The sequence below is a fragment of the Esox lucius genome, chromosome 12 (assembly GCF_011004845.1).
Source record: "Esox lucius isolate fEsoLuc1 chromosome 12, fEsoLuc1.pri, whole genome shotgun sequence".
Lineage (NCBI taxonomy): Eukaryota > Metazoa > Chordata > Actinopteri > Esociformes > Esocidae > Esox > Esox lucius.
The window spans coordinates 3,178,220-3,205,816 of NC_047580.1; the positions used below are offsets into that span (position 1 = coordinate 3,178,220).

The window sequence follows — 27,597 nt, forward strand, 5'->3', positions numbered from 1 at the left end:
ATGCGTTAACAGGGTCATCACAGATAAATGGAGAGAGTCAGACGCATGGTCATCAACAGCATGTGGATCATGTACAGGGATCACATCTTCCACATCTGTACACACAGTACTGGGTTCTGGCTGAGAGGAATTTTCTGAAACAATAAAAGTATCACAAAGAATGTTTTCAGTTTCATCTGGCATACTTTTCTTAGCCATCGCTTGAGTTATTGCACATGCAGGGTATACATTTGGACAGTCACAAGATCCATCTAATTTCTCAACAGCAGAAGCTACTATAGGTGGAACACCAGTGTCTGACTTATCCCAAACATTTCCCCCGGCTAAATCATTGCCAAGGATGAAAGTGACACCTGAGACAGGAAGCATAGCACGAACACCAACTACCACCTCACCTGACACGAGTTTAGACTCAAGATGAATGCGGTGTAGAGGAACTTCCATGAACCCCATCTCAAGTCCTCTAACCAGTTCATGTGTTCCTGTATCAGTACATTCAGACAAGGGCAAAAGTCCTTCCAACAAAAAGGATTGCCCCGCCCCAGTATCTCGTAGGATGCGCACAGGGACAGTCTCAACCGAATTTGGCAAAGCCACGGTCCCTTCAGTAAGAAATGGTGCAAAATCTATCTCGGTAATATCTACCCATTCAATCTGTTCATTAAATCGAGCAGGAGTATGATTCACATTTGATGTAGATATTAAACCCACAGGTTTAACACCTTTCTCTTTCTTTTTGAGAGCAATACAGTCTGCAATTTTATGACCTGGCTTCTTACAGTAAAAACAAACCATCTCAGGTTTCATACTGGATTTATTATCAACAAAACTTGACCCAGTATTCTGGCGTGAAAACATTTTTAGGTCTAACAGTAACACTCAACTTAGACCTGCTCGTATCATTGAAGTGATTAACAGATATTTGATGAGTAAGAACAAATTAATCTGCCATAAGAGCAGCCTCTGACATTTTACTCACTTTATGCTCATTGAGATACATAGCAACAGCATTTGGAACACAGTTTTTAAACTCCTCCAAAAGAACCAATTCTCTAAGCTGTTCCTTGGTGGTCACTTTTACTGAGGTACACCAGCGGTCAAACAAATTTTCCTTCTCTCTAGCAAACTCAAGATATGAACAGTTTCCAGCCCTAAAGTGACTTCTGAATATCTGGCGGTATGTTTCAGGTGCCAGTTCATAAGCATGCAAAATAGCAGACTTAACGATTTCATAATCACCACTTTGTTCCATAGTCAGCGCTGAATAAACTTCCTGAGCTCTTCCTACTAAAACACACTGCAACAGTAAGGTCCAAAATTATTTTGGCCATTTCAAAGACTCGGCACAAGTCTAATGTTTTTATAAACATCAAAAACAGGTGCTGTAGACGAGGTATCAACAGGCGTTGCACGACGTGGTGTTTCAGTTTGGGCATGCAATTCTAACTCCAGTTTCCTCAACTGAATATCTCTTTCCTCCCTTTCAGATTGCAACTCCAGTTTACGCAACTCAAGTTTCTGTTGTAACTCTAGTTCTCATTTCTAAATCACTTTCTTTCAACGCACAAGCATCACGCTTAGCACGTAATCTTTCTACATCAACACTTAACTGTTTCTCTTGCAAAGACATCTCACTAAACTTTACATTTCGATTGGCAGCATAAAGAGTAGAGATTAAAGACTCTTCAGGGTCAATATCTTCAGCTCTTACCTCTAAAACACCCCGCTCAAAAAGTGAATTTTTCACAACTTTCACCAGCGTTTCTTTAAGCTTCTTATCATTACTTGTTACCTCCCCATCAAAGCGCTCGGCAATCTGTAACAACTCTTCGTTCGTGCATCTCTCCAATAAGATTTTTGAAGGAAATGAGAAGAAATCCTCAATCAACGACGACATTTCTGTTAAAAAGTGGCAGCAGAAAATAACAACAGCAACACAACACAAACGTGAGACACAGCGCGCTAAACTAGAGCACTAGAACTACAAAAAAAAGTGTCACCTTCAATGAAAATGAGAGACTCCAGTTCCTAACTACTTGCAAAACTAACTAAACCTATCTAGTCTTCAAAGGTGTACTGGACTCGGGGCGGCATTTAAACGCTGAATTCCAGGACAATTGGAGGTTTAAACCAAAAGCCCGAAGCGTACCCCCAACGGAGATTTAAAACCTCCGCCCAGGGTAACCTTCAAAAATAAGAAAGGCAAAATAACAAAATAAATAACAAACAGTGCTTTGATGGAAGGTTTTCAAACTCAGCTGAGAACACTCTAAATATCCGATGTCCACTCATTCCAAAAAGGTAAACACACTAAAGAAATTATGTAGTTACTTACACATGAAGCAATCCCGGATGAGCCCCCACGTTTATGTTACGACCAGCTCAAGCCATAACCGAAATGTTCAACAAAAGAAATAGGATTTATACAGATCACAAACAATAATAATAATAAACATAAGTCTAGGGATAAGGGGAAACAAAATATTGACAACATGTGTAAGAAACACAATGAGCCACTCATGAGGAGAGTATCCCCGTAGAGTGCATCTCCAAACAAGACAGAGCACTCTTTTATACACCAACTAATTATCAATTAGGATGAGGAAAACCAATCAGGAACTCCCACGTACAGGACCAATAGGATCAGGAGACCCAGGGGCGTCACAGTATAGTAAACAGTTTCATTTTAGGCTTCCCATAACGTATCTACTCAAGGTTGTAGCCAGCAAGGTTTTTGTCTATCCTGAACAAATCCTATCTTGCCACTGGCCGTTTTAACAGCTAATTAGCCATTTGGGAATGACATAGGTACAGTATCTATCAATGTAGGTGATGATAACTAGTGACAGCCATTCAAAGCTTCATTAACGTTATTTTAGCACCAGGATATTATGCTTGCAGCATTCAGATTTTCTTTATCACAATGAAAGCCTTAATTGAAATGTATAAGGCAAAATAGTTAACAATCTAGTCTATGAAAAAGAACAGACAAGAATAACATTGGAACGGATATTAAACATAAAATGTTTAAACAAGATTGTTTACTATATTAACTTATATAGGTAATTGATGGGTTTTATTTTGAAAAAGAAAATCTGAGTTAGAACTGCTAGCATAATATCCTGCTGCTAGAAGAACGTTAATGAAGCTTCGAATGGCCATCACTAACGATAACTGACAAGTGAAAAGACGAGAGAATCATGAAGCCAGCGAAATCTTATTATCCACCAGAACCGTTTTATTTTAGGCTTCCTAAATTTGTAACCAGCAATGTTTTTTCTGTCCTGAACCTTAGTCATAATGCGTTCAGACTGTTATGGGAGGCGAACGCGGGACCTGTTTTTCCGGAGCCCGCGTCTCTAACCACTACGCTATTTAACAAGGGGTAGTCAGTCAGTCAGTCACTCACTCACTCAGTAAGAGACATATACTCTTCTTAGCCGGCTCCACCTACGCGGTTCCGGCAAAACAAAGGTAAAGATGTTAGTATCAGAATTAATATGTATTTTTTACACAGTAGTTTTTTACACATTTTGAAAATGACCCCTCACAATCCTGGTGTTGCTAGATTTTTGTTTCCTTGTCTTGACTGTGGTAACATTGTAAATCCTTGACAGTAATGCATCACATAAAATTAACAGATTAAATTCACTGTTTCCTAATTTAGTATTGCAGCTATGACTACATTACATTTTGGTGATTTTCCTGATAAGTTAAGTGTAATTGTAATGGTTAGGTATTACAGTTAGATATTCATTCTTTGAAAACCTGGGGAGTGGCAGCACATTGTATTTATACTATGGTAGCACTTACATATACTAGTTCTTTGACAGTCAGTAGTTTGGTAAGCCACTCTCTTAAACACTATGCTATTTAACAAGAGGTAGTCAGTCAGTCAATTAGTCACTCAATCAGTCAGTAAGAGACATTCGCTCTTCTTGGCTGGCTCCGCTTACATAGTCTGGCAAAAATGTATGATTTCTTCTTGGGTTAATTTTAAATAAAAAAGAATAAGTGTGCTAAATAATTTCGACTTGTTGCATGATTTATTTTTTTCTTTTATTATCTTTTAAAACATTGTTGACACCCAAATGTTGTGCACCTCAGTTGAGTGTGATCATGCAAAGGTGGCCGTGCATAACCAGATAAGTGAGATTTGTGATTGAAGCACTTATTGAATTATCTTGTGTTGGACTTGTTTAAGGGAGTAGGCTAATATTTCCCTATGAATAGCTGTAACATGGTGATGCCTTCAAGATAAAACATTGTATGTAATTTATCACATAATTAGGGCAGGAAAGGTGTGTTGACAGTCAGTGTGCAGTTAGTGAGAGGGTCTCTTAGAAAAGCAATCATTTTTAGAGACCGACAAAACCCGTTGGCCTTCTCTGATGAGTATATTTATTTCAGTGGAGAGAATTACGTATCTTTGTCTGCTTCTTTAGCCGTTTGTTTTACTTGATAAGTTTGTTGTGTTCCCAGGCCACTTGCCTATGCAGTCTATTAAAGATGGCTTTTATGAAATAGCAGGTAGACAATAATGTATGTTGACCACTTCATCTGTAAATAATGTAGACCCTATAAAATGTACTGTTGTATATTAAATGCAGCATACTCCTTTCATAGGGTTCCCCAAAGTGATCAGTGCCATAGGTTGCACCTATATTCTGACAACAGCATCGCTGGATGAGAGTGAAGGCGATTTTGTTAATCACAAGTCATTCCACAGCATCACCGTTCAGATGAAGGAAGAATAAGGATAGTAAAACTTTGGTCATACTGGTACATTTCCTATAATGGACACCATTGGTTTTCAGAAAAGGCAGTAGGCTGGACAATTAAAGGTAATTATTTTTTAGCACATTGAAGTATTCACACACCACAGGTGTCACAGTTGAACTGTCTTTCTCCCCACCATCATTTCAAATGCTCATTGAAGTTTCACTTTTTCACTTGTTGTATTTGTTTTGTATTTGCTCCCAAAACCGCTTAACACTTCCAGGGTTGCAACTGAAAGAATATGGCAAAACATTTCTTACATACCATAAGAATGAATCTAAGCAACATATTAATTTAATAGAGTGCACAATTGTAATTATAGTCAGATCTAGTTATACCTTAATGATGGGGCAGTGATATTGATAAGCTTTGTAACTCAACTTTTTGCCAGCTTTACTTCCTGCTTTTGGCAGCAGCAACTGTGTTGCTTTTATATTATATATATCAGGTGTGAATGGGGAGCAGGTGTGTTAAATGTGGTGTTATTGCACTTACACTCCCTCATACTGGTGAATGGAAGTTCAACATGGCACCTCATGGCAAAGAACTCTCTGAGGATCTGAAAAAAAGAATTGTTGCTCTACATAAAGATGGCCTAGACTATAAGAAGATTGCCAAGACCCTGAAACGGTGGCCAAGACCATACAACGGTTTAGCAAGACAGGTTCCAAACAGAACAGGCCTCGCCATGGTCAACCAAAGAAGTTAAGTACACATGCTCAGCGTCATTTCCAGAGGTTGTCTTTGGGAAATAGACGTATGAGTGCTGCCAGCAGTGCTGCAGAGGTTGAAGGGGTGGGGGGTCAGCATGTCAGTGCTCAGACCATACGCTGCACACTGCATCAAATTGGTATGCATGGCTGTCGTCCCAGAAGGAAGCCTCTTCTAAAGATGATTCACAAGAAAGCCTGCAAACAGTTTGCTGAAGACAAGCAAACTAAGGACATGGAATACTGGAACCATGTCTGGTGGTCTGATGAGACCAAGATAAACTAATTTGGTTCAGATGGTGTCAAGCGTGTAAGGCGGCAACCAGGTGAGGAGTACAAAGACAAGTGTGTCTTGCCTACAGTCAAGCATGGTTGTGGGAGTGTCATGGTCTGGTGCTGCATGAGTGCTGCCGGCACTGGGGAGCTACAGTTCATTGAGGGATCCATGAATGCCAACATGTACTGTGACATACTGAAGCAGAGCATGATCCCCTCCCTTCGGAGACTGGGTTGCAGGGCAGTATTCCAACATGATAACGACCCCAAACACACCTCCAATATGACCACTGCTTTGCTAAAGAAGCTGAGGGTAAAGGTGATGGACTGGCCAAGCATGTCTCCAGACCTAAACGCTATTGAGCATTTGTGGGGCATCCTCTAACAGAAGGTGGAGGAGCACAAGGTCTCTAACATCCACCAGCTCCGTCATGTTGTCATGGAGGAGTGGAAGAGGACTCCAGTGGCAACCTGTGAAGTTCTGGTGAACTCCATGCCCAAGAGGGTTAAGGCAGTGCTGGAAAATAATGGTGGCCACACAAAGTATATACACTCACCTAAAGGATTATTAGGAACACCTGTTCAATTTCTCATTAATGCAATTATCTAATCAACCAATGACATGGCAGTTGCTTCAATGCATTTAGGGTTTGGTCCTGGTCAAGACAATCTCCTGAACTCCAAACTGAATGTCAGAATGGGAAAGAAAGCTGATTTAAACAATTTTGAGCGTGGCATGGCTGTTGGTGCCAGACGGGCCGGTCTGAGTATTTCACAATCTGCTCAGTTAATGGGATTTTCACACACAACCATTTCTAGGGATTACAAAGAATGGTGTGAAAAGGGAAAAACATCCAGTATGCGGCAGTCCTGTGGGCAAAAATGCCTTGTTGATGCTAGAGGTCAGAGGAGAATGGGCCGACTGATTCAAGCTGATAGAAGAGCAACTTTGACTGAAATAACCACTCGTAACAAACGAGTTATGCAGAAGACCCCACCGGGTACCACTCATCTGCACTACAAATAAGAAAAAGAGGCTACAATTTGCACAAGCTCACCACAATTGGACAGTTGAAGACTGGAAGAATGTTGCCTGGTCTGATGAGTCTCGATTTCTGTTGAGACATTCAGATGGTAGAGTCAGAATTTGGCGTAAACAGAATGAGAACATGGATCCATCATGCCTTGTTACCACCGTGCAGGCTGGTGGTGGTGTAATGGTGTGGGGGATGTTTTCTTGGCAAACTTTAGGCCCCTTAGTGCCAATTGGGCATCGTTTAAATGCCACGGTCTACCTAAGCATTGTTTCTGACCATGTCCATCCCTTTATGACCATCATGTACCCATGCTCTGATGGCTACTTCCAGCAGGATAATGCACTATGTCACAAAGTTCGAATCATTTCAAATTGGTTTCTTGAACATGACAATGAGTTCACTGTACTGAAATGGCCCCCACAGTCACCAGATCTCAACCCAATAGAGCATCTTTGGGATGTGGTGGAACGGGAGCTTCGTGCCCTGGATGTGCATCCCACAAATCTCCATCAACTGCAAGATGCTATCCTATCAATATGGGCCAACATCTCTAAAGAATGCTTTCAGCACCTTGTTGAATCAATGCCACTGTCACAGCTTCGGGGGGTGGAACAAGGAGGAGCAGGAGAACGGCGTGGTAGAAGGATATTTTAATACTATCCAGTGGAATTATTTATATATGAGACACGAAGCGTCGCACAGCTCTTTGTAGAGACAGAGACAATTACACACAAAGACAGGGGGAGTAGAGGGAACATATATACTGGGGGGAATAATGAGGATGAGGAACAGGTGCGCTAAACAGGACACAGGTGAAAAGCATGATGAGATGGACGGTGGTGTCAGAAGGCCGGTGACATCGAACGCTGGAGCCTGTCCGCTGCAGGGGGAGGTGAAGCAGCAGAGGGCGCAGCTGTCACAGCCACGTAGAATTAAGGCAGTTCTGAAAGCGAAAGGGGGTCAAACACAGTATTAGTGTGGTGTTCCTAATAATCCTTTAGGTGAGTGTAATATATATATATATATACATACAGGTGCTGGTCATAAAATTTGAATATCATCAAAAAGTTGATTTATTTCAGTAATTCCATTCAAAAAGTGAAACTTGTATATTATATTAATTCATTACACACAGACTGATATATTTCAAATGTTTATTTCTATTTAATTTTGATTATTATAACTGTCAACTAATGAAAACCCAAAATTCAGTATCTCAGAAAATTTGAGTATTACTTAAAAAAAAAATTGAAATGTTGGCCAACTGAAAAGTATGAACATGAAAAGTACGAGCATGTCCAACACTCAATACTTAGTTGGGGCTCCTTTTGCCTGAATTACTGCAGCAATACGGCGGGGCATTGGGTCGATCAGTCTGTGGCACAGCTCAGGTGTTATGAGAGCCCAGGTTGCTCTGATAGTTGCCTTCAGTTCTTCTGCATAGTTGGGTCTGGCGTATCGCATCTTCCTCTTCACAATACCCCATAGATTTTCTATAGGGTTAAGGTCAGGCGAGTTTGCTGGCCACTTAAGAACAGGGATACCATGGTCCTTAAACCAGTTACTGGTAGCTTTGGCACTGTGTGCAGGTGCCAAGTCCTGTTGGAAAATGAAATCTGCATCTCCATAAAGTTGGTCAGCAGCAGGAAGCATGAAGTGCTCTAAAACTTCCTGGTAGACGGCTGCGTTGACCTTGGACCTCAGAAAACACAGTGAACCAACAACAGCAGATGACATGGCACCCCAAACCATCACTGACTGTGGAAACTTTTCACTGGACTTCAAGCAACGTGGATTCTGTGCCTCTCCTCTCTTCCTCCAGACTCTGGGACCTTGATTTCCAAAGGAAATGCAAAATTTGCTTTCATCAGAGAACATAACTCAGCAGGAGTCCAGTCCTTTTTGTCTTTAGCCCAGGCGAGACGTTTCTGACGCTGTGTCTTGTTCAAGAGTGGCTTGACCCAAGGAATGCGACAGCTGAAACCCATGTCTTGCATACGTCTGTGCGGGGTGGTTCTTGAAGCACTGACTCCAGCTGCAGTCCACTCTTTGTGAATCTCCCCCACATTTTCGAATGGGTTTTCACAATCCTCTCCAGGGTGCGGTTATCCCTATTGCTTGTACAGTTTTTTCTACCACATCTTTTTCTTCCCTTCGCCTCTCTATTAATGTGCTTGAACACAGAGCTCTGTGAACAGCCAGCCTCTTTAGCAATGACCTTTTTATGTCTTGCCCTCCTCCAAAGGTGTCAATGGTTGTCTTTTGGACAGCTGTCTTCCCATGATTGTGTTGCCTACAGAACTAGACTGAGAGACCATTTAAAGGCCTTTGCAGGTGTTTTGGGTTAATTAGCTGATTAGAGTATGGCACTAGGTGTCTTCAATATTGAACCTTTTCACAATATTCAAATTTTCTGAGATACTGAATTTGGGGTTTTCATTAGTTGTCAGTTATAATCATCAAAATTAAAGGAAATAAACCATTGAAATATATCAATCTGTGTGGAATGAATGAATATAATATACAAGTTTCACTTTTTGAATGGAATTACTGAAATAAATCAACTTTATGAAGATATTCAAATTTTATGACCAGCACCTGTGTGTGTATGCATAGTTGGGGAGTAACAGATTACAAAAAACAGTAACCCGTTACGTTACCAACTAAAATATTGTAATCAGATTACAGATGCTTTTATAAAAATAAGATTACTTTTGGATTGCTTCAATAAAAATAAAAGAGGTGCGCAAAATAATTATGACTGGCTGCATGCTTGTTTTTTTTATTTAATGTTTTAAAAACATCCATATTTGAAACAAAATAACAATTGAGCGCCTCAGCTGTTGTGTGTGTGATCATCATGTGCGCAAACGTGGATTCTCATAAGAAGTTTTGTGACTGATGAAGCGCTAGTTGAATTGGTAAAAACAGTGTCTATCTATATTAGCTAACTCTTTTAAAGGTGGTTTAGTTATCTACTCAGCGCATCATTCTCAGAACAATGATAGACGATAGGCCTGCCTCGTATATTAGTTCAAGTGTTATATATTCAGTGGCATTTTTACATTTAAAGAATTGGTGGGGAACAAACCATTTAAAAATATGGGATACATACCAGTAAAGCTACAAAACTCCCTCTGGTTACTGATGTGTTTATTTAACACATCAACAGTGTGGCTCCACAAAACACATTTAACGACAGAGTGGATTGCTTCTACCAGGTGTTGTTGTACACATACTGGAGTGAGAGAGAGAGAGTCCTTGTTGTGTATTTGCTCTCCTTCTCTCTCACACACATGTAAAATAACCACTGTAACATTTACAAACCTAAATTAGGAATGCAATCAAGCTCAGAACCAATGTGCCTACAGGGCCATACGAGAACAGGAATGAGCTCAACACCACTGAAGGCCACAACAAAGCGGAAAGACAACTTTATACAGATCCATTCTATGACAACACCCTTAATAGATAAGTATGGACACACTGACCATCAATATCAATCGATCCAACACAAAAATATGACCAATGCATGGACCAGCACCACAAAGGCAGGATGAAAAAATATGATTTCACTCACCAAGGCTGAGGGCTCACTTGAAGAGAAAGGTGGCACAGTGGTTCTTCATCTGGACAAACATTTCGATAATTAAATCATGTCTCTGCTGAATCAGCTGGCTTTTGAGGAACATTAGGTTTGGCCAAATCAACATTCTGAGAAATTACAGTTGTGCACATTAGTTTGCATACCCTAGCAGAAATTGTGAAAATTTGGCATTGATTTTGAAAATATGATTAATCATGCAAAAAACCTGTCTTTTATTTAAGGATAGTTATCATATGAAGCCATTTATTATCCCATAGTTGTTTGGCTCCTTTTTAAATCATGATAAATGAAATCACCCAAATGGCCCTGGTCAAAAGTTTACATACCTTTGAATGTTTGGCCTTGTTACAGACACACAAGGTGACACACACAGGTGAAAATGGCAAATAAAGGTGATTTTCCCACACCTGTGACTTTTTAAATTGCAATTAGTGTCTGTGTATAAATAGTCAATGTGTTTGTTAGTTCTCATGTGGATGCACTAAGCAGGCTAGATACTGAGCCATGGGGAGCAGAAAATAACTGTCAAAAGCCCTGCGTAACAAGGTAATGGAACCCTATACAGATGGAAAAGGATATAAAAAGATATCCAAAGCCTTGCAAATGCCAGTCAGTACTGATCAGTCACTTATTAAGAAGTGGAAAATTCAGGGATCTCTTGATACCAAGCCAAGGTCAGGTAGACCAAGAAAGATTTCACTCAAAACTGCCAGAAGAATTGTTTGGGATACAAAGAAAAACCCACAGGCAACCTCAAGGGAAATACAGTCTGAAAAAGACTGTGTGGTTGTTTCAAGGAGCACAATATGCCTATACTTGAACAACAATGAGCTGCATGGTCGAGTTGCCTGAAAGAAGCCTTGACTGCGACTATGCCACAAAAAAGCCCAGTTACAATATGCCAGACAACACCTTGACATGCCTCACATCTTCTGGCACATTGTAATTTGGAGTGACAAGACCAAAATAGAGCTTCATTGTCACAACCACAAGCAGTACAGTGGGGCAAAAAAGTATTTAGTCAGCCACCAATTGTGCAAGTTCTCCCACTTAAAAAGATGAGAGAGGCCTGTAATTTTCATCATAGGTACACTTCAACAATGAGAGACAAATTGAGAAAGAAAATTCCAAAAATGCACATTGTAGGATTTTTATTGGTAAATTCCTCAGTAAAATATGTATTTGGTCACCTACAAACAAGCAAGATTTCTGGCTCTCACAGACCTGTAACTTCTTCAAGAGGCTTCTCTGTCCTCCACTCGTTACCTGTATTAATGGCACCTGTTTGAACTTGTTATCAGTATAAAAGACACTTGTCTACAACCTCAAAAAGTCACACTCCAAACTCTGCAATGGCCAAGACCAAAGAGCTGTCAAAGGACACCAGAAACAAATTTGTAGATCTGCACCAGGCTGGGAAGACTGAATCTGCAATAAGTAAGCAGCTTGGTGGGAAGAAATGAACTATGGGAGCAATTATAAGAAAATGGAAGACATACAAGACCACTGATAATCTCCCTCGATCCAGAGGTCCACGCAAGATCTCACCCCTTGGGGTCAAATTATCACAAGAACAGTGTGCAAAAATCCCAGAACCACACAGGGGGACCTAGTGAATGACCTGCAGAGAGCTGGGACCAAAGTAACAAAGGCTACCATCAGTAACACACTACGCCGCCAGGAACTCAAATCCTGCAGTGCCAGCCGTGTCCCCCTGCTTACGGCAGTACATGTCCAGGCCCGTCTGAGGTTTTCTAGAGAGCTTTTGGATGATCCAGAAGAGGATTGGGAGAATCTCATATGGTCAGATGAAACCAAAATAGAACATTTTGGTAAAAACTCAACTCGTCGTGTTTGGAGGAAAAAGAATGCTGAGTTGCATCCAAAGAACACCATACCTACTGTGATGCATGGGGGTGGAAACGTCATGCTTTGGGGCTGTTTTTCTGCAAAGGGACCAGGACGACTGATCCGTGTAAAGGAAAGAATGAATGGGGCCATGTATCGTGAAATTTTGAGTGAAAACCTCCTTCCATCAGCAAGGGCATTGAAGATGAAACGAGGCTGGGTCTTTCAGCATGACAATGATCCCAAACACACCGCCCGGGCAACGAAGGAGTGGCTTCGTAAGAAGCATTTCAAGGTCTTGGAGTGGCCTAGCCAGTCACCAGATCTCAACCCCATAGAAAATCTGGAGGGAGTTGAAAGTCTGTGTTGCCCAGCAACAGCCCCAAAACATCACTGCTCTAGAGGAGATCTGCATGGAGGAATGGGCCAAAATACCAGCAACAGTGTGTGAAAACCTTGTGAAGACTTACAGAAAACGTTTGACCTCTGTCATTGCCAAAAAAGGGTATATAACAAAGTATTGAGATTAACTTTTATTATTGACGAAATACTAATTTTCCACCATAATTTAACAATACATTTATTAATAATCCTACAATGTGATTTTCTGGATTTATTTTTCTCATTTTGTCTCTCATAGTTAATGTGTACCTATGATGAAAATTACAGGCCTCTCTCATCTTTTTAAGTGGGAGAACTTGCACAATTGGTGGCTGACTAAATACTTTTTTGCCCCACTGTATGTTTGGATAGTGATCAACAAGGCCTATAGGGAAAAGATAACCATCCCCACTGTGAAGTGGCAATCAGTCTTCTGACCATGCTAAAGGGGTCAAAACACCGTATTAAGAACTAAGGGTATGCAGACTTTTGAACAGGGGTCAGTTGATTATTTTTTTACATATAATACCATTTCTCTAAGCGTAAGCAAACTTTTGAGCACAACTGTAGTTAAAAATAATTATCTGAAGCGTACATACGGCCTTTTAAGCTACGACTACAGTGAAGCACAAAACATTTAGCTATTTTGTTCAAGTGTACAGTTTCCTAATCATGATCAAGTGCATTCATTTAAATTCCTTTTTCTGACTATCCTGCACCTTTCCTTATCTGTCAGTGGGGAGGGCCACATATACCTGGAGCAGGCATTATATTCTGCCACTACAGCTTTTCTGGCGAGTCAAGATTTCAACATCACTAATTTGTGATCACTAGCACTGTTGCTATTACCATCATAATCAACATTTGCGTCATTATAAACATCATGCGTGATGTTAGAAGAACGACATGATGGTATTGAATCAATGTCTTCTTAACCTGTCTGGTGGCTGTACATGACTGCCCAGGTCAGGGATTCTTATGTGACTCTAATACGGTCATATTCATTAACTAATAGCCATAGCCGCTAAGTTATTCATGTTTATGACACAAGTAGTAGCAGCAGCCACTAAGCTACAACTGCTATGGACACAACATTTTTCTTGTTCCTTCTTTTTTCTGGCCCGCTCACATATGAGTGTTTCATATTTTAACATTTCTATCCATCTCCTGTGTTGTGTAGCAGGCTCAGGCAGACTGAGTACCTAATGTATTTTGAGAAACAATATGGGACAGACCATTTGATGTAAGAGTGGGGGGTTTGGTCTGAAACAAATAATGTATTAGAAGGCATGTTTTAATGTAATCATTTTGAGAAACACAAGCAGATTTTAAGACAACTAATAATTACAAAAAAAAAAATTGTTATATATTTTGTATTCTATTTCAGTTTTAATTTTCACAGGGCCCTAAGCCTACTGGGGTCATAGGATGCTGCCCACCTAGCCTAATGGTGCCGACCCCACTGCTCTTTACAATGTTGGTGGTTTTGTGTCAAAGCATCAGATAATTCAAAATCTTGATAAGCTAAGGATATCTTGGTCTTTACATACAATGATTTGAATACCTTTTTCCAGAAATGAACATTTATTTTGTCTTTCCAAATCATGTCCAATTTGCCACAGTTCAAGAGAAATCCCAAGGGCAAAATTGGGACACAGGATTCATCTGAACTCAATTAGGGTTTTCATGGAAAAGAGTATGAAAACGACAAATCTAGGCAACATGAATAAAAAAGTGAACTTTGTTATCCATTAATCCGTTCACCAAGAAGTTAACCGTTAATCAGTTAAATAATAAAAAAATTTAAAGTTAGTGATAAACGTTAATGTTATTTTTTATTCTAAAAATACCTTTTTAAAGCATTTTTTACTCTTAAACATTTAATATAATGCCCCCCCCAAAATAGCTTTTTGCTTTACAGTAGGCTTATTTCATTGTTAAGGCTGATTTCATATCGACTTCAATATAGATTCATTTTTATTATTTTCATGACTACAGTCGTCAAGCTGACGTAGTGCGTAATATCTCCCGAATTGTAGGACTTTTGTTGATAATAGAAGCATTTTGGTTTATTTCCATGATCTACAAGGCCCCTTCCTCTCTGCCTAAAATGGGTACCTCATTCGTTCTCCAAGCAGATGGTACTCTACTTTATTGGGCTTTTCAGAGGCCGACAATGGAGAAAACAAATCAAAGGCCCCGTTTTTTCTCAGTCATAGGTTACCAGACAACCAATAGGACCATTATGCACATCACACCCCACTGCCACACTCCCTATTCCCCAAAGATTCAGCACAGCAAGCATTTGATTTGGTCTTATTCTGCACTCCGGACTGAAGCAAAAAATTGGCTTAGAATCTAGAGAGTTTTAAAAAGTATGTTCAAAAAGTTCTTGGGTTAGCTGACTTGAGTTAATTGTATCAGAAGTTAATTAGTTTGATAACGATTTTCACAGTTAAACATTTATTAACAATATAACTTTTAAGTTATGTTGATAATTAACGATTTACGGTTTGGTGCCCAGCTCTGGTTACCAATTACAATTTTAGACAGGTAACTGTAACAGATTATATTTTAAAAGAAACCTACCCAACCATGCCCACATTCTCTCAGCGTGACCCCCTCTTTACAGTAAAACTGTCCAGATTCAGCTGAGTTTTGCCTGTCACCTGTGATGGCAATTTCTAAAATTCCAAAGTTCTATGAAAATGGTAGGTAAGACAGGAGAAATCAATTGCGCAATAAACGGTTTTAATGAAACTTGCAAGGAGAAAGTATACAGGTTACAAAGTAACGGTGGATAGTTTCTAAATGAAAACAGGCAATCGACAGTATTTAAAGACAGGAGAGGGGTGTGACAAATCCTGGACATTCCAGATCAATCAGGACACATTCCCTTTGTTCTATAACACACGTCAAATGCTATCTTCCCCCACCTTATCCCTCCTGCCAGAATGTTTACTGTAGCGTTTACCCAAAGGTTCACACCAAGGACAGCTCTCCTTCCCGCCATAAATACCTTCTTCAACTTAAAGAGTTCTTACATTATCTGGACAGACAATAGATGCCCTGGTGAGTTCAAACAGATAAGGAGATAAAGAGTAACCCTTTCATCAGCTGACACCAGTCAATGATGCCCCCTAAGCAAATGCCAGAACCCTCACATTCATCTATCTATCTAAACAGAGGGACTTAGTCCTTTAATCAGTAAAAAATACACTGTATTAAGAAATTTCCACAACAATCCGCCCTATATCATGAAAGATCATGTAGTTGTCACATGCAACTTTTAACCAATTTTATTCCTAAGACATATATCATCAACTCATTAATCTTCAAACACAATCTTACACAACATGATTTTTTATGATATCATCATCCCAGTAGTTTGGGAACGGAAACACCTCCGAAATGTCTAACTCCCCATTTACACGTTCCTGGACCAATACCTGTGTGGCAAATTTAGAAACACATAGTTTGATTAAACAAGACAAGAATATACCACAAACAGCCAATAGGGCAATAGCGGCTAAGGCAGTAGTCAATAACTTGTATATTGTCATCCCCCAGGGACCAATCATAGAAGTCAACCCTGAGAATGGGTCCCATCCATGAACTGTATGAAGTATTTCTACACCTTCCTTAGTCTCTTGTACCAAATCGTTTACCTTTTGTGATGCGTCTGAAATGTACGTACAACACTCGGATCCCACCACCTTACAGACACCGCCCTGAGAAGCCAAAATCAAATCTAATGCCATCCTATTCTGCAAAGCAACTGAGCGGGTTTCACTTAACTCCATGCCTATTGCTGCAATGGTATCACTGGTCAAATTCATGTGTTTCTCCAACACTTTGGACAGGGCCATTATCTCTGCCTGTGAGGTGTATGTGCCATATCCTGGGATCAGTACACTGAATATACGTTGAGTTCTAGTAAGTGTTCGCTTACGGCGAGCTTGGGATAGATGTAAAGCTCCCATTTCCCCATGGTCAGCCCGCCTAATCAAAGGGACCAAGTACGCCATGTAACATACTCCACCTGTGTCCCTAGGAATGCAACTGTATGCATTCCCACCACAGACTATATAGACCTGCTCCGGCAAAGCTCCTAGAGCCGTGAAGTTGGCTTGAGTCGTGGTGGGACAATCACTTTGTCCTAAACTCTGTGTGGCTCCTGGAGCATCTGTAATACAGAGCGAGACATTATGCAATTCATAAACAGGTATTGATGGCCAAGTCTGGGCACAATCACGATACCTGAGCTTCTCGGATATCAAGGGAGTAGAACAGTCATACAAATTGATGGTCATCGAATCTATGTTCACGTATGTTTCCCATGGGATAGAGTTAACCACTGCATCAATACGAACAGAGAAACCTGAGGGTAAGGGAGTACAGGTCCTACCTGTTCTGATTCTATCCTCCTTAGTGCGACAGTCTGTCTGCACCAGGGTCATTTGTATCCTTACAATTAAGCCACCTTTTCCTATTCGCTCAGTGTAGGTTAACTTAAATCATTTGGAAATGTTTACCCCCATAGGACGACGGTGATTGTTAAATTCTGCTATCACCATATAGACCAAATCTAAGTTAGCCCCACCCGGCTGGTCAGGAATGGCAGATGGGGTATAACAGTCCTTATCTGATGGTATCATTTGGGCCGCCACATCCGCCCAACCATATTTCTGCCAGTCTGCTACTGAAAATGGGATAGGGGTTAACATAGGAGAACGTGAAGATGTTGGTATGTGTTGGCAAATCCAACAATTGGTCATGTTCTTGTGTTTTGCATAGTCAACCATTATCCTAAGGGCTATGTTGTCTGGCTCTAACAGTGCTCTCCTTACTCTACCTGGTTCAGAACAACGTGGTGCAGGAGTAGGAACTACAATAGTACGTGCAACTGTTAAGGGACATATCATAGCGGGTCTACCTTTAGGGAAGTCAGGTGATCTGCAAGGGGTGGTACCCTCGATGGCACTGAAACACCAGTAATCCTGGATTACTCCTAGAGGTTTGGAAATGTTAACAGCACAATAATCATCAACATAACATCTCCACCTATTCACATCGTTGGGAAAATAGTATGAGGGGAACATAGTGTTCCGCCCTGTATTCAGGTGAGTCCAATACCACTTATTATCCTTCAACACTGGGCTTGTCAGTACATAGCAATCCCCATCCGGGGGGCAGTTCATCATGTCACAAGAGATTAACAAAGTCTGTTCAAAATCAGACCCTGTCTGTATCTGGGGTTCGGGCCTCTTCTCATGGTGTACAAATGTCTCTTTCCTTGTTTCATTAGGTGTCATATTTACAATCTGTCCATGATCATCACAATGTGGTTTGGGAATCCACACTATCGGTATGACGATGATAATACTCAAAATCAGCAAGCACCCGATGGTGCATCTCATTCCTCCGAATCTCCTGAAGGGGTTCCATGGTCCTTGTCTCTCTGGCTCCATGGTTGCAGGATGTGTTGGAGTTGTTGGTTACTAGCACCACAACTCACGCCGCCCTTAGGTAACTTCAGTTTACCTATTCTTTCGCCGTATCTTCTAATGCTGGAGCCTTCTTACAGTGTGTGGAGTGGATCCAGGTACCTCGTTCAGCAACTTTGACCGCAGACTGGGTGACCAGTTGAACCTGGTATGGACCCAACCAGCGTGGCTTGCTCCAGCGCTTTCTCTTGCAGTCCTTGATGACTACCCAATCCCCAGGCTCGATGTCGTGCAGCGGGCCGTCAATGGGAGTTGGTAGAGCAGCTTTCACACTCCTGTGGATGTTGTTCAGAACCTTTGACAGATTAGTGCAGTATGTTAACATTGTATCATTCACATGTTCTGTGGTGAGGTCTGTGTGAGTAGGGGCGCCTAGACCTGTGTTCATTGGTCTTCCAGTGATGACCTCATGAGGGGAGAGGCCTGTTTTCACCCTGGGCCTTCCTCTCATGTATGTAAGCACAAGGGGGAGTGCTTTAACCCAGTTCAACCCCGTCTCCTCACCCAACTTTGAGAGTTTCATTTTAATAGTCCCATTTTCTCTCTCCACTGCCCCCCCACTCTGCGGGTGGTAGGCACAGTGAGTCTTCAGATCAACTCCTAGATACTCAGACATCTTCTGAATGGCTCCGTTCACAAAGTGTGATCCATTGTCACTTGAAAGTTTCTTAGGAATGCCCCATCTGGGTATTATTTCAGTCAATAGTGCCTTAGCAACTGTTGTCGCGTCGGCCTTCCCAGCCGGGAAAGCCTCAACCCATTTGGAAAACATATCAACAAACACAACACAGTATTTCTTACCCTCGCAGGGGTTTAACTCAATGAAATCCATCATCACATGGTCAAATGGGCCATCAGGGGGAGGATGGCTGGACTGGGGAACTGCTTGTCCCCGCCCTATATTAAACCTCAAACATACTAGGCATTTTGAACAAAAATGTTGAGCATAATTCGTAAAGCCCTGTGTGTACCAATACTTATTTACAATATTCACCATCCCCCCTTTTGAAGCGTGATCTCTGCCATGTGAGAGCACCGCATAGAAGTGGAAAAGACATTTAGGCAAACAGGGGTTACCGTTAGGACCAATCCAAACCGTATTTACATAAGACGCCCCCGCCTTTCTCCAGGCGGTTCTCTCCTTAGGTGAAGCCTGAGATTGCGCTTCAACAAGATCAGAGAGGGAAACCGTGGGGGTCAGATGAGTCATCTGCAGAGCAGAATGAGGAGGGGCCTGGGCAGCAGCTTTGGCAGCCGCATCTGCTCTGCGATTCCCAAGGGAAACAACATCTCTGCCAGTAGTATGGGCCTCACATTTACATATCGCCACTTCCCTAGGTAACAGAACAGCTTCTAACAGGTTACGAATAAGTTGCCCATGTTGGATCTGAGTACCAGTAGACGTAATAAACCCCCGCATTTTCCACAACGTACCGAAATCATGTACAACACCAAAGGCATATCTACTGTCCGTGTAAATGGTAACACTTAGACTCTCAGCCAGAATGCAAGCTCGAGTGAGAGCAAACAGCTCCGCTGCTTGAGCGGAGAGGTGATGTGGCAGTCTGTGACCCTCAATCACATCATGATCCGTGACAATGGCATAACCAACATGATTAACAGTGGAAATAGGAGATTTACTGGCAGACCCATCAACATAAAAAACAAGATCACAATTCGGCAGAGGTACATCAGACAAGTCATCACGAGGGGTACACTGTTGGTTAATAGCAGCAAGGCAGTCATGCGGCTCACCATCCACCTCCGTAGGGAGGAAAGAGGCTGGATTTAAAACAGGACTCCTTACAACAGTGAGATGGGGCAATGACAGCAAAATGTTATGGTAATGTAGAAACCTAGCCCCAGACAGATGACTAGTCTTATGTTCCAACAAAATAGAGGCAACAGAATGAGGAACCCGTAGCTCAAGCGGCTGATAACACACCAGAGGTCGTGAACGCAGAACAGCATCAGCCGCCGCTGCCACAGCCTTCAGACAATAGGGAAGGCCTTGTGCTACAGCATCCAATTTAGAAGAAAAGTATGCAATTGGCCTCAGCTTATCCCCATGTTTCTGCATTAAGACAGAGGACATATAACCGTCCTTTTCACACACTGCTTGGATAAACTTCTTTTTAGGATCGGGGAGCCCTAAAGTAGGAGAGGTAGTTAGGGCCTGTTTCAGAGAAGTAAAGGAAGCATCCCCCTCAGGAGTCCACACAACCCTATCATGTGAAGCAAGCTTCTGGCCATAGGCCATATCCTGCAAGGGCTGTACCAAACGGGCATATTCAGGAACCCATTGCCTACAGAAACCTGTCATGCCCAGAAAGGACAGGAGTTGAGTTTTAGTAAGAGGTTTTGGGATACCAACAATTGCTTCTATTCTATCTGTGCTGAGACATTTACCCTCCGGTGTAAGTTTATGGCCCAGAAAAATAACCTCCTTCTGGACAAACTGCAATTTATTCAAACTGGCTTTATGACCTTGCAAGGCCAAGTACTGTAACAACAGCACAGTGTCTTTTTCACACGTAACTTTATCTGGGGAACAGACAAGAAGATCATCAACGTATTGGATAAGGGTACTACCATGTTTAAATTGGAACCCCTCCAAGTTATCTTTTAGCGCGGCCGCAAACACGGCAGGAGATTCACAATAACCTTGAGGTAATCTCGTCCACGTGTATAATTGGCCTGAAAATTCAAATGCGAACCAAAATTGCGATTCCTTGTGCACAGGAATGCTAAAAAAAGCGTTAGCTAGGTCGACCACTGAGAAAAAATTACTATTGCTCGGAACCTGAGTCATAATCGTATATGGATCAGGTACAATCGGTGCGCGCGCATAAACCGCTTCATTAACTTTTTTAAGATCTTGTACAAATCGCCACGCCACAGGTTGTCCAGCAACCTTGGCTTTCTTAACTGGAAAAATAGGAGTGCGACAGGGGCTGCTTGGACATGAAACAATTATGCCTTTTTCTAACAATGCTTTAAACACGGGAGCTATCCCTTCAATAGCCTCCGCTTTCAGTGGATATTGAGCCTGGCATGGTCTATGGGGTCCTCTAGGTGTAACTACAAGAGGTTGTGCATTGTTAATTAACCCAACATCATATTTATGCTGTGCCCACAAGGAGGGTGGAACTTCCACTAACCTAGGATCTGTAGCAGCCACCTGGACTGCACAGACTTGGCGGACCCAGTCCTCATGCGGCATAAGATGTACTTCCCGTTTACCCAAAACGGTGCACCCAAACCTCTCTCTATAGGCCTGGGCTGCCGCGGAAAATTCCACTCCAACCATGTGACAAGGGACCCAGTCCACTACTGTATTGCACCCCTTCACCCAAGGACCCAGGCTATCCCATGTGCCAAACACAGGTTTAGCAAGGGGAACATGGGGGTCTGAACCCTCCATATCAAAAAACCGAGACACCTCTCTCGCATTCCGCACAGACCAGGCACAAAACCCCCCCAAAGACCAGTATACATATTCACCTGCCAAAAAATCACTTTTACCATTATCAAACCACACCTTCTCAAAACCAACATCCTGACTTTCTGAAACCTTCGCCGAGCAACGCAAGTCACTCACATCCATAAACAAAGCCAAACCAGTGTCTACTCTATTCATCGCCTTATTTACCAACTCATGTGAAACCGCTCTATGTCCTGTTCTTTCTAAATCCCATGAATAACAATAATCAACAGACTGAACACTATTTTGAACCGCTTGCAAAACAGTATGTTTAATTCGCATGCCTTTGTCTGAACATTCTAGTGTGATCCCTAACTGTGTCATCAAATCCCTAGCTAACAAATTAACCGGACAACAATTGGAAAACAGAAATGAATGTTTTGGATAATGCTTACCCTCGTCGTCTACAACCGACAGAGGGGTTGTAAACCGCTCAGTGGTCTGTCCCCCACTAGCCCCTACTGTAATTATAGTTCTACCACTTAATTTTGGAAGCGGGTCCCATTCCTGGGCTCTAAGGACAGAATATCCCGCTCCGGAGTCAACCAAAAATTCTATCTGTTTACCATTAATTGTAAGAAACATCGTGGGTTTAACCTGATACTCTACTTTCTCTCTAAAGGCTTGTACATTAAGTGTCTGCATAACATCAATATGTGCGGGGTCATGTAATGGGTCGATCTTACCGGCTGATGTGCTCTGGACCGCCCCGCCCGACCGTCAATACCCCTCACCCTGGTAATTTCCAGTCCTATGCGCTCTTGGGTTGTTCACCGTAAATCCACCGGAATTAAAATTGTCCCTATTCATTCGTCCATCCTCTCTTGGGTCCTTTTCAGGACAATCGCGAACCCAGTGTTCAAGGGAACCACAACGGAGGCAGGCATTGTCCGAATTTGAGCGGTTAACATAACCTCGTCCTCCGCCTCGAATCGGTGCCCGACCTCTAGCTCTACCACGTCCTCGGCCTCTCTGGTCATAGCCTTTGTAGAAACCTATTTGGGCCATCTGTAGTTTCGCTTCGCGTTTCTCCCTGTCGTCTTTTTTCTTATCTTCTTGGTCCTCGTAGACTCTTTCGGCGTGCTTGATATACGGCCAAACGATTTCCATGCGGCCCTCGTCCAAGGCCACGCAGTGCTCTTTGACATGTTTCCGCAAATCTGGGAGCAACCCAGCCACCAGTCTTATCTTACACTGTTGTTCCCAGGGAGAATCATTAGCCCCGTCTGGTTTTTTGCCCATCCCGCTGTGAATTTCAAATTCTTTCTCAAGTCTATTACGATAGTCTGTGACTCTTTCCCCCAGCTTCTGTTTGCAGACAGAAATTTTCTCCCAGTTCATCCGTCTCGGGAAAAAGGCACCTATCCGTCCACACAGCGCCATGATGGTTATCCTGTATTGAGAACCAGCACCCCAATTATACGGGCCATTCTGCACGGGCCAGTCTCCTTTCACCCTTCCCCATCTGAGCTGTAAGGCTTTCATCATGACCATTTCGATTTCAACTATATTTGGTCTATATTGTTCAATCATCTGGAGAAAAACACGATTGAATTCTTCTCCTCCTTCCAATTCCGGGTTGGGTAATGAGGCGGCCACGTCTTTAAGGTCGGCAGGCGACCATGGCCGGTAGACGAAAATAGTAGGGGGCCCCTGTACGTCACCTCCCACGGATGGATTAGCAACTTCTACCATCGGGAAATGGCCTTCAGGCTTCCCAGACGACGTGACGCTCCTGGTTCTCCAGGCAATTGGGGATGTCGCACAAAAGTCGGCCGCGAGTTCAGGATAAGTCTCCCGAACAGGAGTGGGACTATCTCGCGACATTTCCGGCGACTTTTCTTCTTGTGGTTCAGGATCTGCTGTGGACCTTCGTGGTGAGGCAGCAGAATATGAAGGAGGGCGGCCAGACGGAGGGCAATCCAGATCCACATCAACCTTAGTAAGAGGAGCCAGAACACATTGATCAATAGTCCCTACACTACTCTGCCTAAATCTTTTATCAGTCTCTTCTTTCCACATACCATAAGCTTTCCAATCTACTTTCCGTCTCCCCTTCTGTATTTTCTTAATTTTCCCCAGCTCGTATTCCTCCAACTTCTCTTTCAACCCATGCAACTGTCTTTGGCTAAAGCTGCCATTCTTTGGAAAACCCAAAAACTCCCAGAGGTACAATTGTTCACATGTCCAAACACCATACTTATCCTTCATTACCTCAGCCGGGCCAACGTAACTATGAGGGACGTTCAATGGTTTACTGCCGCACTTTCCCATGTTCCCGATTTACCCAGTAAATCTAGTTTATCTCAACCGACCAGAAAGCGAAGTCAAGCTCGTCAGCCCACAAATGAGATATTATAAAAGGTCCAACCTTTTACTGCAGATTTTAAACTATAAAGTCCAACTTTAAGTTTTTAAACCGAATTGCGTTCTTACCTCCAAATATAATATCCGCAGGAAACCTGTACTGATCCGGCACGAGTCTCAGCTCCAGTCAGGTATTCTCTCTCAACTCCTCACAGGATAGCCTATTAGGAGGATAATAGAGTCCAGAGATTGTTCTCAGGCCGTGCACGGTAAACCTGCTGTGGAAAAAGACTCGAACCGATCAGGATTAGGACCCCGGACGTGCCCCCAAATTGTGATGGCAATTTCTAAAATTCCAAAGTTCTATGAAAATGGTAGGTAAGACAGGAGAAATCAATTGCGCAATAAACGGTTTTAATGAAACTTGCAAGGAGAAAGTATACAGGTTACAAAGTAACGGTGGATAGTTTCTAAATGAAAACAGGCAATCGACAGTATTTAAAGACAGGAGAGGGGTGTGACAAATCCTGGACATTCCAGATCAATCAGGACACATTCCCTTTGTTCTATAACACACGTCAAATGCTATCTTCCCCCACCTTATCCCTCCTGCCAGAATGTTTACTGTAGCGTTTACCCAAAGGTTCACACCAAGGACAGCTCTCCTTCCCGCCATAAATACCTTCTTCAACTTAAAGAGTTCTTACATTATCTGGACAGACAATAGATGCCCTGGTGAGTTCAAACAGATAAGGAGATAAAGAGTAACCCTTTCATCAGCTGACACCAGTCAATGATGCCCCCTAAGCAAATGCCAGAACCCTCACATTCATCTATCTATCTAAACAGAGGGACTTAGTCCTTTAATCAGTAAAAAATACACTGTATTAAGAAATTTCCACAACACACCGTTTTCTCCTTTTCACAAATTTCTTGGATGAGCTAGAGGAGGCTTATTACTTGGAGATGGATTGTATAGAGGAGGCGATGCTAGCTTGCTAACTAGCACAGAGTGCTGACAAGGATTCTAGGTGCAAAAAATTTTGTTCCGGTGTGTTCTCTTAACAGCATCACCATGCTTCAGGTCCACCATATTAAGCTATCAATTAGCTTTTGAGAAGTGCTCCTGCGAGGAAGTTGTTGGAGCTGTTAGGGCAATAGCTGACTTTTTTCTAACTATGTCCATAGGTGCAGTGTTTGCACTCAGTTAAAGCATGGCTGTGACAGCAGCAGCACAGCGCCACCTCTGGTTGACTCTTCTGCATGTTCCAGAGAAAGTTAAAGATGCAAGTATCACACAACAAAACTCACTGCTAAATTATTCTTCATTAGAAATATTACAGGTTTTTTGGAGGAATGTGGTCATCTTTCTCAGAGGGTGTTCACCAACCCACCCTGTACAGCTTCTGAAAGGGTTAACCCAATAGAGCATCTTTGGGATGTGTGGAACGGGAGCTTCGTGCCCTGGATGTGCATCCCACAAATCTCCATCAACTGCAAGATGCTATCCTATCAATATGGGCCAACATTTCTAAAGAATGCTTTCAGCACCTTGTTGAATCAATGCCACGTAGAATTAAGGCAGTTCTGAAGGCGAAAGCGGGTCAAACACAGTATTAGTATGGTGTTCCTAATAATCCTTTAGGTGAGTGTATATTGGACAGTGTTCCAATGGAGGGATCAGCTTCTTTTGTGGCAACTATCGTTAAGGTATTTCCAACCAACACTGGTTAACAAGCATGTGCTGGTGAGGACCGTCAGCGATGGCATATGTCAACAAGCAAGGGGGATTTGTTCAACTAAGTAGGTATAACATGAATCAGGAGAAAGCATGCCAATGTCTGCTGTTTTTCTTGATGGTGGACCAGAGAGCTCTGAACGGTGCAGATGCATGTGCGCACCAATGGCCAAGAACCCTACTATAGAAATATTCCCACATTTTCTGAGAACGTTTGACTAGGACAGTCATGTCCATGTCCTACTAGGGAAATGTGGAATGCATTCTCATGTTCAAGTCCTATAGGACTCTCACCCTAGCACACAGTTTGCTGGAATGGTTAAAAAGGATAGTACATACATTTTGCATGTCCCTAGTGGCCTGCTTGCAAATATTTTTGCTACCAGGCTCAGTGTAGTGCCTCTTCAGCTTAAAGCCATGATTTTATTAGTGTATTGTCCCAAGCGCTAAACTGAAAGAAAATTTAAAATGTTGAATATAATTCTGGTTTTCCTGAAGGAGGTAATGAGTAATGACTCCAAGAGGGCCCAAAAATGTAGTTAGTTTTTACAGAGATTTCCAGGTTGAAATAATAAATTGGCTTTTTGTGTCACACAGAACAAATTATCTATGAAATGATCTACATTTAAATTATTCAGGATCAAAACTACGTGCTCTGTGTTTTCCTAAAGGTTGGCAAAAAAAAAGGGGATAAATAGGTGACCAATAGGAAAACTAGTATTACATGACTTGTGAAAAACTAGTATTACATGTGAAAATATTGAATGAATACCTTATAAAGCCTCTATCTACAGTGAGGGGGAACATTTCTTTATCCCCTGCTGATTTTGTACGTGGTGAAGAAGATAGTTGATCTTGTAGTTGACCTGGTGGCCAACTACAAGAAACGTCTGACCTCTGTGATTGCCAACAAGTGTTTTGCCACCAAGTACTAAGTAATGTTTTGCAGAGGGGTCGAATAATTATTTCACTCATTAAAATGCAAATACATTTATAACATTTTTTACATGCATTTTTCTGGATTTCTTTGTTGTTATTCTGTCTCTCACTGTTCAAATAAACCTACCATTAAAATTATAGACTGACCATTTCTTTGTCAGTGGGCAAATGTACAAAATCAGCAGGGGATCAAATATTTCTTTCCCTCACTGTATTTAAGGCTTTATAATAATCTCCACTTATTTTAACACTATATACAGTATAGGCTCATGGGTCAGGCCTTTATTCCTATAATCTTGCTCACCGCTGTCTCTGTTGGTTCAGTCACTGGCTCACTACTCTCTGGGCCACTGTCTTCCAACTTCTGCCAGTACTCCTCCAGTACCTCTACCCTAGCTTCAGTCACTGGCTCAGTACTTTACAATCCATTTTCCAAAACTCAAAACTTACTTGAATTGTATAAAGCAGTTGCACAGGGTGATTGAAAAGAATTATATATTATTACTTTTTATTTAACATTTTGTTAAAATATTTTGTCAATATGTTTAGGCTTTGTGGTCACCTTGCTAACATAGTTTCCGTTTGTGGACTTTAACTTTGAGCAAATTACGAATTACGCTATTTTCCATGGCTTCACAGACAACATATGAACCCAGTATATAGCTACCTGTTGAATTATTTAAAAAACTAAAACACAGGTGGCAGCATTACCATAGCAAACTTTTTTACTTATAGACAACGCAGCTTATAAACAATGTAGAGTGTACAGTCTGGGAGATTTCAACAATTCCAAACACATAGTGCCCCTTGATTTTTTTGTATATAATCACTCTATACAGTCTCCTGAACATTTCCTACAATACATTCACTGCAGCGTATAGAATAGTTTTTTCTGTACAGGACAATATGTATTTCATATCCATTGATTTACATTGTGGCCAATAGTATGGGCAGAGTAAAATGCCAGCAACAATTGCAGATACA

At 41.9% G+C, this 27,597-nt stretch overlaps 1 protein-coding gene across 2 annotated transcripts in view; it reads left to right on the plus strand.

Moving 5' to 3' along the window:
• The window catches only part of cacna2d3a (calcium channel, voltage-dependent, alpha 2/delta subunit 3a), a 691,437-nt gene that overhangs the window by 489,402 nt on the left and 174,438 nt on the right, over positions 1-27,597 (plus strand). The window lies entirely within an intron of this gene.